The sequence below is a fragment of the Manis pentadactyla genome, chromosome 2 (assembly GCF_030020395.1).
Source record: "Manis pentadactyla isolate mManPen7 chromosome 2, mManPen7.hap1, whole genome shotgun sequence".
NCBI classification, from domain to species: domain Eukaryota; kingdom Metazoa; phylum Chordata; class Mammalia; order Pholidota; family Manidae; genus Manis; species Manis pentadactyla.
This window is the reverse complement of record NC_080020.1, coordinates 72,078,628-72,095,561: the sequence shown is the minus strand read 5'-3', so window position 1 is coordinate 72,095,561 and position 16,934 is coordinate 72,078,628. Positions and strand designations below refer to the sequence as shown.

Here is a 16,934-nt window from a genome sequence, read left to right as displayed (position 1 = left end):
CTATATTTTTAAAATCATACTTCTTTTATCTTTTAGAAATAAACTATCTTATGTTCCTAATGTAACTGAGTCATTGGGTTGATCTATTTCCTCTCTCATAGGGCCCAACTCCCAAGCAATCAGCACAGTTTTGATTAAGATCTCAGCGATTTTTGAAAATCCCAGTGTCTCCCTGCATGGGAAATACTCATGTGTCTTTGGACATCCCATCTAATGAGAGTAAGCTATGTAGCCTCAAGCTAAACAGATTAATTTCCAACTTACAATGGATAGACAAATTGAATCATCTAGTATTTTTTAAAATTAAAGGATTTTTAAGAGGAAGAATGCAAAATTTAAGGATTATGCATTTTAATAAATAGGGAGTTAAGGGCAATAGACACACTTTAATCTTAAAAGTTGTAAAATACGAATGTCCAATGAACAGTATAACATTTTAAGTAAGGGGAGAGGTCAAAATTTCCTATGCAATAAACTTTATTTAAGAAACAATGTGTATATGTTTCCAGTTCTCCCTCCCCTGACATTTTTTGGAGGAATGGTAGAAATTTGATTTTTTATTTCATCATTTTCTTCTTGTTTCCTGTTTGGCGAACATAATTTATCAGTTTTAAAATAGGGTTAAGTTGTTTAATGCACCATGAAGCCTATATTAACACTAACCTATTTTCATTTATACTTGATCTAATGCCTTGCAAAAGAATTGTAAATCTGAAACTTTTTAAAGTTTTTTCATCCTTCCTTTCCTAAATGAATCATGGTCTAGATATTTATTCTAATAAGAGCCAGTCTGGTGTTTGGTTTTATTCTCAGCACTGACCGGTATTCCACAGCGTATGCTGACCTTTGGAGGGCACTTTGCTCCCCTGCCCAAAACTCAGCCCTTGCTGCACTAGGAGCAGCCAGGCCAACACAAGCGTTTCTCTATTTGTAGCATTCCGCACTCCATGTTTTCATTTCATCACCTTTCTTTATCTCTTTTTCCACATGTTTAGAGCCGAGGGGATATGGAAAGTGAAACTGTCAAAGAGCTAGGAATAGAGGTGTTCTCAGATGAACAGAATGTTTCCTGCACGCAATCCAGGCAGGGTAGACTAAGCCCGCTGCCGAGAGCCGGCGCCTTGGGCCCAGGGTCAGCTGGGGGGGGTTCGCAGGCTGAAGGCCTGGCGGGAGGCTCCTTATCTCTGCATGTCCACACATTCTGCCCCAGGATATTTTCAAGGATAGCCCAAGTCATCCTTGGCATATAGGAAAGAAAGTATTGCAGTACTTCCCCTACATAAAAGACCACGCTACTATTGATCTGAAGTTACTAAAATGGCCAGTGTCCTACCCTGATTCTCTAAAACCTAGGATCTAAAAGAAAGCTCCGGTTGGAGGAAACAAGCTCATGACTTTGTAGAAATCCCAAAGTGGATTCCAAAGATCACTGGTTCCTAAGGATGCTAACAAGCTATCTCCCCTCGTCTCCCACCCCACAGACACAATCAAGTCAGGAAATAAAAAAAATGAGGAAACAGATTTTTTTGCTGCAGGACTTTTCACATTCTTCACTACGCTGGATGCCGGAATCTGGAGTATATCCAAATTTACCTAGAGTATCCCTTAGGAAATGCTGACTTTACAGAAAGGAACAAGCTTCTTCCCTATGTCTACTGAATTCACCGCACTGCTGAAATGACCCAAACTGATGCTTAGTAGCTCAGTGCCTGTCTCAAGGAAAACGTTAACAGTACTGTTGAATAACTGACAACAGAAGACTGTCCTTTCAGCTTTACAAAGAAATATAAACATGATATTAGGTGCAGAAAACTGCATTCTTCTAAAGTAAACCTATCCATTTAATATTTAACAATTAATGTAATTTGTTTCCAAAGCTTAAAGCACCCAGAAGTGGTGGAATATAGTGGACAGAAAGCTCTATTTGGAATCAAACTTCTGGTTGGGTTTTGCTACCCATGAGCTGCATGTCTTTGGGCTGGTCACCTCCTTTGTGTTTCATTTTCCTAAGACATAATAAGGAGGGAGCTGGGTTCAATCTCTAAAGACCTCTTTCCAGTTCCTAAATGGTATAATTCAATAGAGGTGTAAGGCAAAAGGAGGTCAGAAGGTTTTTGCAAGGGATATAGTCTTAAAGAAACAGTAAGTTGACAAAGATATTTAACTGCCTAGGGAAATAAAGTTAAAAAATTTTTTTTCCATGGAAAAGTTGGTTCACTTCAGGCTGAAGCAAACAGTTAAGACAAAAGTTACATTAGACACTTTGGATCACTAATCATATTTTGATGTTTAATAAATAATAGCTATAAACTATAAAACACTATGGCTTTAAAAACTTTACATATATTAGCTCGAATCCTTAGAAGCCTATGAGGAATGCACTATAATAATTTCCATTTCACAAAAAAGAAGGCTGGAAGTCAGAGAGGTTAAGTGACTTCCCACACAGCTAGTGCTAGAGTGACAATCTGAACTCCTGTGAGCCCCACCCAAGACTCAGTACTCAAACCACATACCCTGCTATGTCTCCATGCTGCAAGGTGATGTTCAGAAGGGTACTTAAAAGCTAAAATACTGCAGAAAATGGGATGTTCAGGGGATTCGGTAGAACCAAAGGAGGATTTTAAAATCAGTGTTCTTTAATTCTGCTAACACCCTCTTATTCTTGATGGCAAAAAAATAGTTTACTCCACTGTAGGGGAATACATTGACATGTGAGTTAGGTATTTGTCATCAGAATATCAGAATTTCCTGCACCAGCTGTTTTTTCACCCCTTTCTACAAATGAATGTGGTTGTGGACGAGAAAAGATGAGTGCATGTATATAAATTAGTACATATTCATCGTGGCTCCTGAGAAAATCCATCAGGACAGGTCTTCCTGAGGGTGGGTCAGGAGAACCACCTTCATCTTATGGTGAAGATGAAATTACCCAGAGTAGTACAGAGACCAAGGCTCCAGGCCTGAGGCTGTCATTGGGCTCTCTTTCCCCGCACCTTGAGTAGGTGTCTAACCTGGACCTAGTCAACTCTGGCATTCCTGCTCATCCCCTGCTCCTCGCGTTCTGCTCCTCCTCTTATTCTTCCTTCTCCTTCATCGCCTCAAATTATGGCTACTACAATATTCTTCTACATGAGTGAAGTTTTTTTAATGCTTTTACCTACTTCTTCAGAATTCTTTGTGTTTAAGACCTCTGGGTATAACTGTACAATTCAAGCTTTTTAAATACCATTATTTAAGAAGTGATTTTATGGCTACGTCTTTATAAGACACACACCTAATAAAATATGCTAATTAACTATATAAAAACAGTTGACATGATTGGCAATATATATTTGTAACTGTTGAAGAAAAATCACACACTTCTTGTATTACAGAAGTTCACATCAGTTTTTCACAAGGTTTCATACAGCCTTACTGTATCAGAGACTATAGAGTGTGAGGGAAGTAATAGTTTGTATGTTTTCAGCATGTATCAGACTTTTCTCCAACTTTTATGGGTGGAATGTGGTACGATATAGGTACAAATATATTCACTTACATATTTACATATGTTGTTTTACCAGTTGAAAAGAACAGTGGGTCAGAGCCATTCTAAAATTCCACAATCCACAATGGCACATTATATCCAGACCTGAATTCAATTTAGGGTGCTGGGCAATTGACTGTGCAAAGTGAAAGCTCAGAATGGCTGCTTCTACAGCCGATGCACTCTAAGAGGGCTTTTGGTAAACAGGAAATCTCTGAGATGTCTAACTTAGAAAGAAATGATCCATTGGCAAATAGTTTTTCACAGTGAAGAAACCTCTGGAATAATTTTTATATCAGTGTCACACATGCCTGAGGGTGAGTCCAGTAATAAAAGTGTGCTAAGTGTAGGGGGAGACATTACTTTTGGATGCTAGAGAACTGGACATTACCCATCACATATTATTATCTAATCATTATTTGGCCCCATTCCCAAAGATTCTAAAATTCAAAATTCTATAAAAATGTTCATCTTTTGTATTTTATGAACTGGAAAACAATGACTACAGCACAATTTCTATTCAGTTCCTTTGAAAAAAATCACTTAAAAAGAATATTTAATAAATGTTTCTTAACTTACTGTGGAGAATTTCAGGATGGGCTTGGAAATTTCACTTGCCTTCAACTGGGTCTTTATGAGATCTGTTTTAAAAATTTACCTAAATTTTGCCATGTTAGAAAAGAGAAAAAAAATTTTTTTGATTGAAATCTGTTATCTATATTTCTATTCAGCCAAGGTAAGAGTAAAAAAGCTGTATATAAATACAGGCGGGTCATATCATTTTTCCCTCCTTCAGATAATACCATCCCCAGACTATTTCACAAAGATACCACCTCTCCTATTTTTAAGGCCTTCCGGAAAAAAGCAACATAATCTTCCTCACTAACCTAAACTCTCACTCTCAGGAAATTCTTACTTATAGCTAATCCCTCACATAATACTTCATGTCCACTCTCCTTCTAGCCTCTGTACAGAGAACAGCATTTGGTGATCATGTTCTCATTTCATATGCTAGAAGCTTGTGTAGTGAATTATACCTACCTATTCTTGTTAGCTTTTCCTTGCTTTACTTTCTATTTTTTCCCCCATTTTTGTGGTTCTCCAGGTCATATCTGCTTTTAGCTCTGGAGTCCAAAAATATACACAGTACTCAAAAAACGTTCTTGTATATACTCTCATCAAATATATATATTTCTAATTATCCACCGACTGCATGAATTTTTAAGTGAATGTTTACTTTTTCATTTATTCCGATTTTGCATTTTTTTCCTTCCTAGATTTCTAGGCAACTCTTCCACATTTTGAATTTAAACAGTTGGCTTCTCCTTGGCTTCACGATTTCTGACCACCTCTGCAGTTTACCAAGGTCGTGCTGAGTTCCTATCCTATCTTTCAAGGGCCAGAATTTACACTCTCTTCAAACAATACTCGTTAGTATTGTCATTAATAAACTTAATGAATAAATTATTTATTTCACTATTCCTTCAGTTACCATTCAAATCTGTGTGGTTTGGAGGATATTTTCCCCAATTGATATGTAAAGATATCACATAGAACAAAAGCAAAAGCCCTGGAAAGTTGAGATTATACCTGTCCCTTGACCTATACAGAGGTTAAAGTATTTTCATAGGACCAGTTTTTTAAGATGCTGTGTTGGTTCATACTAACAACAAGGGTGTAATTGGATGTATAACATATATAACAAATCATTGTGATTTTTCCTTGTATATTTTTAAGTCTGAAAATCAGAGAGTTACTAACTGTAGTTCCCTGTGTCATCCTTTCTTTTAAAAATGTTGTCACTGAGAGTTACCTTCTAGTCTTCCTCAAAAATTCTTAAGAATAGTAGCTTGTTGCCCTGTAATGGGATTATGTTACAAGAGTTTCTGCGACTAAAACTATCTTAGCTTTTAGATGGACCTGCTCAGGACATTTGCTTTGTTCCTTAGTATTGCTTGAGTCCCTAGGTCACACACACATTACATTTCATGTATGTGGCCACAAGCAGGAGTTCATTTCACTGCTTAATAAGGGTTAAAAAATAAAACAAGCATTTCATTCATTCCTTCATTCAACAATATTTTGTTGTTGTTGAGTAACTAGTATTATGTTCTAGGCACTATTCTAAGGGATCTATTAAGGAATAAAACAGACAAGAATTCATGCCTTTGTGGAACTTACAATATTTCTGGTATTATCTATATTTACTTTCCTTTCCACATGAAAAATGGACTACACTTTATTTTATCCTTTGCTGTTCTTGATTTCTGGTTAAACTGAATAAATCTGTAAATACAGTATCTTAATTTGGAGTCTCCTTATCAAACATGTAGCCTTCACTATTACTTAGAACTTACACTTCCATAGTACTTTTAATTTATTTTTTTCTCAAAATACTTTCTTTCCACTCTTCATACAATTCTTTAGCCAACCAGATACTCTCCTGCCTTTGTAATGTTTATGATACAGGATACAGTGGTATTTGACCACTTGTGTAATCCTCCATCCTACATACCAAATTTTCTAAGAGTGCCTTTTAAATATTTCCAAGTGCCCTGAAATGTGCTCCATTAAAATTCATCTTTTTCTATCACTGAATTCTATAGATCCTTAATTTCTGACTGTGATTAGGCCCTAAAATATTGTGAATCCTAGGCCAATCACCAGGTTTGATAAAGAACTAAACTAATTATGAATAATATCATTTTAGCTTTATTGAAAGAGAAAAAAATTCTAATAAATCAAGAAAGCCAAATTTACTTTCATATTCCCTGACTGTATTGGTGAGTAACCTATGACTCTAACATTTAGTTTTTTCTATTATACTAGGATGACAGCAAGTGATCAGTGACTCCCTATTGTACAATAAAAGGTAACATTAGAAATGGAGTGCTATTACAGACATCAACCATATGGAAAAAAATAAAATATACACAGTGAGAATAATCTTTTCCTGAGAATTTATGAATATAGCATCAGCCATCAAAATCACAGTAATAAAGATTGGGACTTGATTTCTTGTCTTGATTTCTGTCACAATTTTAGTTTTCAATAATATGTTTAACAAATTCCCAGTAGGAGAAAACAGTGAGATAAAGAAGAACATAGCTCTGATGTGTAGCTAAATGTATGCCAATAGGCCAGCCTCCTAGGTAAATTTTTCACATATTTAAGAGAACGTAAACAATAATAATTTTAAAAGGTGATACTCAAATTAGGAACTTGATGGTTTTTGATGAAAAGCAACTTTCCTGTTCCAGAAGGCTTGCCTTGAAATTAACGACGGGCACCATCCTGCAGTGAAATGTCCGAGAGGCACATCACTGACAACCGGCTGGGAGATACAACAGACTGATTGATCTGGAAGATCCCAGTATATGAGGTGGTAATGCCTTGTTCACCTTATCTTTTTCTTATCATTTCTTTCAGACACAGGGTGTTGTAACGTGTCTCTTCATAGTTTTTATGTTTTATTTAGATTTTTTAAAAATCACGGCATGAAAAGCATTTCTATCTGTGTCTGTTTGCTCTATTAGCCATTTGCCTTTTCCCAAAACTTTTGTATTCTAAGTTTAAACACCCAAACATAGACATGCTCCATCACTCAAAATATAGTGTGTTATTTAAATTTTACTTGAAAAATGAGTAGTGAACCAACAAATTGTTGGAGTTAAGTTTTAAGAAAATAAAGTCTATCTTTAGAATTCTGTTGAAACATTGTGTAAAAATGAGACAGACCAATTACTAGGTAGACCATGTCACAGTCACATTTATATAATTCTTAATATTTCTGAAATTCCATTTTATATCTCATTCAATTTTTTCTAAGAGTTTCTCCATTACAAAGTGAGAGATATTAACTAAATAATATGTGGTTCTTCTATCCCTAATGAAAGATTTATGACCTGTTATCTATTGAAACTAATATCTGACTTTCTTTAATCCAGAAAATTATAATGTTAGGAAATTCTATTTCAGATTAGAAACATGGAAAAAAAAGATTTGAAGAATAAAATTGAAATTTTGGCAACAGATTCTTAATTTGTGTCTGATATTTCATTTCTCTGAGATAATTTTTAATTATCCTAGTGACAGTGGTAACACATCCCAGAAATATTATTTCTCTTATTTTAACTGGAACTTATACCTGGATAAGTTTGTACTATCATGATCATGTTCAATTATATTCCCATTCAGAAAAAATAGAGGCACAGAAAAAAAACACAGGACTTTCCCAACCTTATACTGCAATATAAGCAGCAAAACTAGGTTTTGAGACAAAGGTGTCTGATTCCAGATTCCAAGCTCTTATTCCGCTGCTTTACTGTCACATGTGCTAGGAGGCCTTACAAAATTCTAAGGAAATATTTTAATTATCTAGTTTTTAAATTTTATATGTTAAAGTCCTAAATCAGCTGCCAGTGAAATATATCAAATTGAATGCATTCATGATCTGAGTTTTATCTGAAAAAAAACCTCCAAGTTTGATTCTCACTAGATTACAGAAGGGTGTTTCATTTTGTTTCTGCTTGGCTTTTCCACTCCATCCTTTGAAAACTGGCTTAAAATATATCGTTATTTGTGGCTTAAATATAACACACCAAAAATACTAAGTAACTTTTCCTCTGACTTAAATTATATTCTTTACACACTTCTATTTACAGTTATTTCAAGAACAACTATTTTCTCCTTGTTAAGACTTAAAATAGGGTTATAGGCTACCAGCAGTCATTTACTTATAATTATAGTTATGGATAAGATACCTCTAGTTCTCCATTTGGTATATGCCTTAGTAATGTAAACATAATAAGGAATTCTGATTATATAGATCAAGTTGACAATGAATTGGAAATAGGCACTGCTAAAGGTTAAATTTATAGGTGAATGGATGACAAATGCAGTATGCTATAATTTCTGAATATGCCTTACTTAATCAATTTCTATGTCCTTCTTATCAAATGATTCTTAAGGGCTCTGTATATGAAAATAATCCACTTTGTGCACTTAAAATGACCCATTAATTGGAAGCAGCTTTCCAATACTCTACATACATGTGATATTCAAAAATGTTAATGATGAGTGTATTTGCTTTAATTCCAGAAATTAACTAAACTGGACTGCTTGTAAAAGTTTAAACTAGAACAAACATTACAAATAATCAACACTGAAGCGAAAATGATATCCTCCAGTGTCGATAGCTCCTATAAATGCTGTGACTGACAGCTGGTTCAAATTGCCAAAAGACCCCAGAAACAATTCAGGAACGAATAGTTTTAAAAAATGGATTCGCATTATGGGGAAAAAAAACATTGTTGCTTCATAGTCATTGCCCATTTCCTGTACTGAAATATGACGTAGATGCAGCTGTAAGAAATTATGACCTGCTTAGAGGCTTCTTATTAAACCCAAAGTTCATTATGTGGAACTTTGTTATTATAGGTATTTCAGTACAGGTTATTACTAAATAGGAGATGACAGTGGCAGTTGAATGTTTTAATAAGATTACAACTTTACTATTTGTCATGATCTTTTCCATTCATTTACCTGGGGCTTCTATGCACCACAGTTCCCTTTCTGTGTGACAAACTCATCTGAACTAGGAAGTAAGCGATGATGCACTTGAATCTTCTATTAAAAATCCAAGGCATTGTGATGAAATGCATTTTATTTTACATAATCTAAATAAATCCTAAATGGTAATAGTAATAAATAGTGCTGAGACTTTTTATAATATATACAATAAAGACTTTTCTCGAATATTGAGTTTTCAACCTGTATCTTCTCTACATTTACTTTCTGCTTTTTAGAACTTTGGTTATGAGTGGTATGATAAAATTGACTACACTTACGATAAAAATGAAATAAAACTCAACCCTTTAGGAAAGTGCTACTAAATATGTAGCAGCCCCTCATAATGACAGAAAAATGATAGCAACAATGCCTTGGGGCTGTGATTTGAGAGAGCAAAGGGAAAAAGAAAATCATTAAGGAATCATTTAAAAATATTTTTACTAGGATAAAAGAAAATTAAGTGGTAAAGTTCTAAGGAGAACTCTCTTTGTACTTAACGTGGTAGAAATATTCAAATAGTTTATCCCTGCAAGGAGATTACCTGTAATACTGCCAAGGTCACTGCCAAGTTGTATTAATGGCCATGTCATGTATATGTCAATCATGTGAGTTAGAGTCGCCGCCTTCTTTTTTACTGTATAATGACCTACCTCTTAATGCACACTGACAAATTGAGGTGAGTCAATATGTTTTTCCAAAATATTGATGGACGAGTTCCATTCCCCCACTCTCTATTTTAATTGTACCGAACATGTGGAATGTAAAGTCTGCCATGAAAGAGGTTTTAAATATTATATTTTGAATATTGAACCATTATTGAAAATGGCACTGAGTTTTAGAGGGAATTATTTGTGGCTGCATTGTGAATTTTCTTTCAAATGCACATTTGCTTACACTGCTGCAAAAGCACAAGATATTTTTTAAATGTTAGGAATGGCATTTTTTAAATCTAGAAAATGTCATTGGAACACAGAGTTAGTAACAGAATGATTTAGCATTTAATAGTTAAGCTCTGTTGCAGATTTGTAATTTTCATTTATCAATATTATTCATCATTTACAGAAGACATGTGAGAGTGTAGGCATATTGGCTTCTGAATACATCTACTGACTAGAATGTAGCAGACATATTTATGTACTTAGAGTAAAAATAGATTAACACATCTCCATTACAGGGCTTATATTTAAATAGAATAAATCATACCCTCAAAGAATAAACGATATTCTAGTATATTATAATAAGACTTGCTTGTAAAAGATATCTCTATTAAGAATTTACCATCTTAGTTCTGGAGTACCAATTTGGTCCTGGTCTTGAGATTAACAGTGTATTAAAAATATCTGGGGAATTGCTAATTCTCAACTTGATATTAGAACTTGGCACTGATTTCTTTGTATTTTTTACTTATATATCTTAATTCATCAAAGCATTATTGACATGATTGGGAAAGGAAGAACACATGGAGAGGCACTCCACTGCTTACATCAGCTGACCTGAACAATATTTAAAAGCTATATTTAGAAAAAGATAGAAAGAGCTGAGGACAGTGACAATTCTCTATGCCAACTTCCTCTATTACCACTTTTCTTTTTCCATTTAGAAACTCATCTATAAAGCAATGACGTTAAAAAAAATAGAAAGGATAATTCCAGGAATGCCGGATAGAATTTTAACAGGCTGATTAGACACATAATTAGTTAGGAGACTAGATCAGACACCAATCGATAGCTTTCACATAAGGTCTCTATTTCTATTTTGTTTATCCCATTTGTATTTACCCAATGACTCAGATCACAATGCAGCAATGACTTGGATCACAAATGCATTACAAAGGAGTTTCTCAAATTTGAAATTCAGTACAAACAACTATTACCTAAATTATAAAAATGAGATACAAATGTATTGCATTTATAAAGTACATGGGTAAAAATTGGCGATACACATTGTGCAATAATAATTTCATTCTGCAAACTTACAATTATAAATAGTAATTGTGCACAGGGTAATATAACTAAAATTCATATATAATATTGTAGCTGAGATTTATAAACTTATTATTAAAATTTTACAAAGGTGATGTCAAATAATTTGCTATTTTAAAAAACTTCCCCAAAGGCAAGCAGCAGGAGGAGGTGAAAAGAATCTGCATGATTAAAAAACCTAATAATGATCTGTATTTGAAAGTCCAAAGCTACAGTGGACAAAAACATTTTAGTAGAAAATAACAAACTTATTTCCAGTTTGGTTGAGTGAATACAACCTTCTAGTTATGTATATCTCTACTTTGTAGAATATTGGATAACCTCATGTGCACAAAAACCACCTCCTTAAGATAAAATGTACATTTTCACACAATTACATCTTTCTACATAGTAATAATAATAGGCAGTATACTACATGCTTGACATATATTACTTAATTCTTGTTGTAATTATTTTAGTCACAATAAGATAGATAAACTCAGATATATTTTGAAGATTTAGGTTAGTAAAACTTCTCACTCCATGCTGTTAACTAGTGATCTGTAACTTGGGGAAGCACATTAAAAATAAATGTCATGAATTCATCTCTATCTACACTAGAGCACACTGATGAGAAAAAATAAAGTTCAGATTTTGATCTAAAATTGATATATATGGGGATAAAAATTCTGTTTACTAATATTCTCTGTGAAAGAGCGGGTTAAAAGATTCTGAGTGTCAATGGACTGGCTATTTAGAGTCCTAGGTGGGCCATGTGGAAGTATTTTGTTTTCTGATACAAAAATTCTTCAATATCGTAAAATATTTCTTGAAAGAATATGACTGTGTTAAGCACTTTAAAGGACTTTTATTATTTGTTTTTGAGTCAGTTACTTTAAAATAAAAAGCATTCATAAATTCACATGCTCCAACTGCCTAATCCTAAAGATTCACATATCTAATTCTATTGAATTAAATTGGGAATCTATCTTACTCACTTGAGAGAGATTGTGAGGCTTGTTAAAAAAAAAAAAAAGGGTCATAGCGATATGATAAAATACACCAAGAATGAGTGTGATATTTTGTAAGTGCAAAATATTACCTATGGCTTAATTTAAAAAATCTACAATAAAAGTTTGGAAAAAACTTTCAGAAATTGGCAAATCTGGTATTCCCTAGTTCTATTTTAATTTAATAATATGAATGCAACCATTAAATTCCACTACAAGATTTTTTTTTTAAATATCGAAAGGTAAAATCAAATAGTAAATTGTCTTTAATCACTTTAGTTTGTAGGATAATGTAGGTAATCATAAAATTTATTTCCTGGACTTTCCTCCCAAAAGGCAAAAACAATAACCTTTCAATGTAAAATTTCTTGATTATAAAAGTTAAAAAAGGATAATGAATTGCTAATCCTTGTTTTGTGCCATGCACTGTTCTATTTACATATATTAACTCATAATCCTCATAATAACCTTATTGTAGCATTATTATATCCATTATACAAAGGAGGAAATTTAGGCAAAGAGGACTTCTCTTTTTAAGTAGTAAGTGGTGGTTCTGGGCTTGGAAGCTATGATGATATCTGACTGCAGTGTCTGCCCTTTACATAATGTTAAAAATGATCCAACATTTTAATGAATAATGATAGCTACTTTGATTCCTTTAAGAACACATGAGTGGTAGTAACTGCCAAATGAGAGAATGGAGGAATATGGAGTTGAAGCAAACCTTATAAGACCAGTGCTCTTCAGGGGCACCATGATGTCCAGAACACCCTTTATCTCAACATGGAGAAGTGAGTTAAACTTCCTTCCAGGCTTCACGTGCTCACTCTGACTTTGATGACTCCTTTGACATACATACATATATGTATATATGTGTGTGTATATATGTATCTATAACTTACATATCATAACTTACCTATTATGTACCTTAAAATGAAGAATACAATTTTTAATCAAGAACTTCACTTTGTTTCATTATTACAATTATGCCAAGACTGCTTTGTCTTCCAGTGAACATTCATTTATTTTGATATCAACCAACTTTCTTAACAAGTACTGGATATAGATTAAGTGAATTCACTCAGTGTGAACATCTATCTGCTAAGATTTGGTTAATTTTTCTACTAACTTTGAGCTTCTACATGTTAACATTCTGTCAATCACCAACATTAATAATTTCACATTCTAGTTGACCAGCTAGCTAACTTAAGTTGTAAAAATTCAACATTTAGTAATATATACTTTTCTATCCTATATTTTAAAATTAAAGTAACAGCTTATGCATTTATAGTTTTGTGTATATACTATACTTATCTGAGGTACTTGAAATCATAAAACCTATTTTCAGCATTTCAAAAAAGATTAAAGCATTCTAATTGTACTAAAATGACCTGGGATGATTATTACTAGATGCTTTATAATGCAAATAATATAATCAATCCATAAGTACTTTAGATAGATGGACTATAAGCAAACTATCAAACTGTATTTGTATTTTAGGTTGCAACATCACCATGATAACAAATGGAAATTGAAATAACTAAGTGATTTTTTATAGAGGTAATTTATGCAGAATTCTATATATTCTTTAGTATTACAGTTGCAAACAAAAGGTTATTAGTATCTTCTTAGATATGATAATATGATTAAAACAAGTTTAGAGCTGTATATTGAAGTGTATGTTTAATATTTGTTGGCAACAATCAAAATTTACATTAAAAAATCATACTCTTTTACCATGTGTTTTATATCTCTTCTATATAAGTAAGTGAAGCTAGTCCTATTTCTATTAATAAACACAAGGAAAAAATACATACTAAAAGTACCCGTGGTAGAGATGAAAGCTGAGATGAAATACATGAAATATAACGAGAGAGGTAGTCAGGATCACATTCTAAAGTCAGTTCCTGAAAAAGAACATTCAAGGCAATGTTCAGTTTATTTAAACACTGACTTCTGGCTGTATTAACCATCATTTGAAATAAGTATACTATATGACAAGAAAAAAAATTTTAACAAAGATTTTAATCATAGTTACCATACATTCCAAGTGATAATTAAAATGCTATGTATGCTCCTATTAAGAATGTAGTGCTAAAATGCAGATCTAACTCAGGTGGGTACTGAATGATGATGAGATTTTCTAGGCTGGATTTTGTACACTCTTGAACAAGAGTCTGTTATCAAACAGCTATGTACATGTTGTAGCCAAATATCTTCTATTAGGACCACTGAGAATTGTTCTGCTAAATATGTAATGCCTAGATGTTCAAAAAATTGAAAACAGTAGTAAGTCACTAGACTTAAATGGATACAAGTAATTAGAACCTGCCTGAATAAATGAAATCCATGCAAAATAAAAATGGGTATCATTTTAGATAATACTATTAAAAGAAACATGAAGATTCTAGTGAAGAGTAAAACTTCATGATTTGACTATCATTTTTTTTTCTTATTCTCACCAAATACTGATACTAACTAGCAGTGAAATAGATAAAAGGCTTGAGTTAGCTTTTGTTAGATGTCTACATAATGGATTTATAAAAGATAGAAACATTTTCCAGTGTATTTGATTCTTCACATATTAATAGAAATAAGAGATCAACCTAGTCACATGTTTAAAAATAAATGAAACAAACCCAACTTACATGAATGAATTATATAAAAATTAAACTCCAAAGAAGGCCATTAAGATACACTATGTCTTTTAATGAATCATAAATTAAATGTCTTTCAACATTGTTTTATCAGTTACAACAGCATTATCTCGCATTATCTCATGACTTTCACTCACAAGATAAACAAGAACCACAAAAATTCATAAAGTTTACATTGGGCAAAATTTGAGAGAGAAATGTAATAATTTAAGAAAAATGGAGAATCATTATTCTTCTATTTCCTGCACACAAAATGAAACAAAGGCCATTGACAGCATCTTTCTGTAGCTATGTAAGAAGCATGTTTTCTAATCAGACCAAAGTTTTCATTTATGTAGCTTTGAAACTTCAGTTTCCCCTGCTGTAAAATGTGTACTAATATACAATAAATAGATATCATTACCACAGGCGCATAGAGTAGTGAGCAATGGGATTTCAGACAGAACTGAATGCATACCCAAAGGAAGGATCTTTGTTTATGATCAACATTGTTTATGGTCAGCATTACAGAGTATTAAGTGCAGAGTACTTAATCTCTGCCCTATCAAAGAACTTTAATTTAACCAAATTGGGAAAGATGCCTTAAATGTTAACTTTAGTACAAGACAGAAATGAATAAATACTACAAAATAAGTACACATCAAGTCCTCCAAAAGTCAGATGTGGAAAAGATAACTCTAAGAGGAAAGGCCTCATGGTGGAAGTACTTAATTGTTTTTCCTAGGTCTCTCATTTGAATTAGGAACAATTATTACCCTTCATTCACTTGCTTCAATTTAATTCAACAAACATTTATGGGCATCTATTAAGTGTAAAAGTCTCATTTAGATGAAAGAGAAAACAAAGATATTCAAATATGATGCAGTCCCCAAGCTCAAGTTTACAGCCTAATGTGGGTGAAGAATAACTTAAATTTGTACAGTATCTCCATATTACAATGGTATTGTACATACATGATTTCATTGAATCCTTGAGAATCATGGCTACTAAGGACCCAAAAATTGACATTCTATTCTGATAAGGAGAGGACTGCAATGAATTGTAATTGTCTTCAGTAAATTCTTTACGGTTTTACTTTAGTGTTTCTGAGAACACATTCTAATTTTAGAATTTATATGAATGGACTGACCCATTCTAAAACAGTTTAGGTGTGGTTTACTCTCCAGGGTGCTCCATGTGCAGATAGGTAGAAAAGAAAGGGTGGAAAGCACCCTGGAAAGGTCTCAGCTATCCCTGCTGAAGAAATCTAAAGAACAGACACAAATTCATGAAGGAGCTTTGGAATTCTTTCTCAGACTTATATTTCGGTTTTTAATTGACAGTATTAAATTCTGGGACTTTGAGTCTTAATAAATGCTGTATAAATACTTTGAGAAGCATTTAAAAACATGTATACCATATTCAAGCTTATGTTCTTAATCCAAAAATACTTTTATCTCCAAAACAAATAATTTCAGAAAAGCAACACTGAAGTTTTAAGAACAGTACGGCACAGAGTAATAAGATGGTACAATTCTTTCTAATAACTTTGGATATTTTTTCCTTAACTCTTCACAGATTTTTTTTTTCTAATAGAGAAGAAGAAAATACCTACCTGAGTTGATAAGTACAGTAATTTAAAAAGCAGGGAATAAAATAATGCACTTCCTTTTACATGAATTTTCATTCCCTTCCTTCACATTTCCTGTAGAGTAGTTTAATGTATGCACAAATTATGGTCTATATATGGTGCAGAGAAAAATCTCAGAGGAGGATTTTAAAAACAATGAAGTTAATAATGCACCACCAACAAAAATTATTTAAGTTACATTAATAGAATATTGTTTTTTGACTTATAATACAATTCTGCAATGTACTCTCCTCCTAGTAACTCAGTCTCAACTAATTTAGGCATTCCCTGATAATGAAATCCATCTTGTCAATGTCTAATTCAAGTAAATTCAATGCATACGTCTCTGCTCCCCATATGCACAAATCACCTCATGACCAAGGTCTAGAAGAGTTTCTCATTCAAGTCCCACAAATTTTTTTCCCCTCAATTCAAGCCAATTCATGTGTAGGAGTAATATCCACCTACACTATGTTTGAAGTCCTTTCCTGTTCATATTAGGGGATGCTGAAATGCATAAGACTCCATAGAAATTATAATTCAGAAGGAAAGGGGTGGAAGAATTCATTTGCTCTTTCATTTAACGAATATCTATTA

At 33.0% G+C, this 16,934-nt stretch overlaps 1 protein-coding gene across 13 annotated transcripts in view; it reads right to left on the bottom strand.

Moving 5' to 3' along the window:
- MEF2C (myocyte enhancer factor 2C) overlaps positions 1 to 16,934 on the bottom strand; it is a 160,903-nt gene that overhangs the window by 101,330 nt on the left and 42,639 nt on the right. For 2 of the 13 annotated variants that reach the window (XM_057493577.1, XM_057493579.1), the window contains exon 3: positions 13,889 to 13,978. The exons of the other annotated variants lie outside the window; for them this stretch is intronic. The gene's annotated coding sequence lies outside the window, so the exon portion shown is untranslated. The remainder of the gene's footprint in view (positions 1 to 13,888; positions 13,979 to 16,934) is intronic. 13 annotated transcript variants of the gene reach the window in all.